Source organism: Penaeus monodon, chromosome 23 (genome assembly GCF_015228065.2).
Source record: "Penaeus monodon isolate SGIC_2016 chromosome 23, NSTDA_Pmon_1, whole genome shotgun sequence".
In the NCBI taxonomy this organism is placed as follows: Eukaryota; Metazoa; Arthropoda; class Malacostraca; order Decapoda; family Penaeidae; genus Penaeus; species Penaeus monodon.
Genome location: NC_051408.1, coordinates 20,186,629 through 20,186,984, shown reverse-complemented (window position 1 = coordinate 20,186,984; position 356 = coordinate 20,186,629).

Sequence of the window (356 nt, the reverse complement as noted above, 5' to 3'; positions counted from 1 at the left end):
TGTTTTCTTAAATTTTGAACAACCCTGTTGATGACCGATGATCTTTTCATTTACTAAAGCGATTCTATCAGATGCTCTTTTGACATTATTGTCACCAAACAAGCTAATTTCTGACAAAAACCGCAAAATTGACGTTTAACCTGAGATAGATCTTTTAACTGCCTGGTTCCTGTTCTTTATATTAAAAAATGGACTTGCATTCACTTAGTCGATGAGAAGTGCTTTTTTGTGTCAGGATTTCCGAAGAAACATTATCAGGAAATTGTTTTCGGATTATTTTATTCCCTCAGCAAAGTACATCCTTGATCTCAGCGACCCTACCCGGCTGAAAGCGCCCTCGCTGTGTGTGTGTGTGT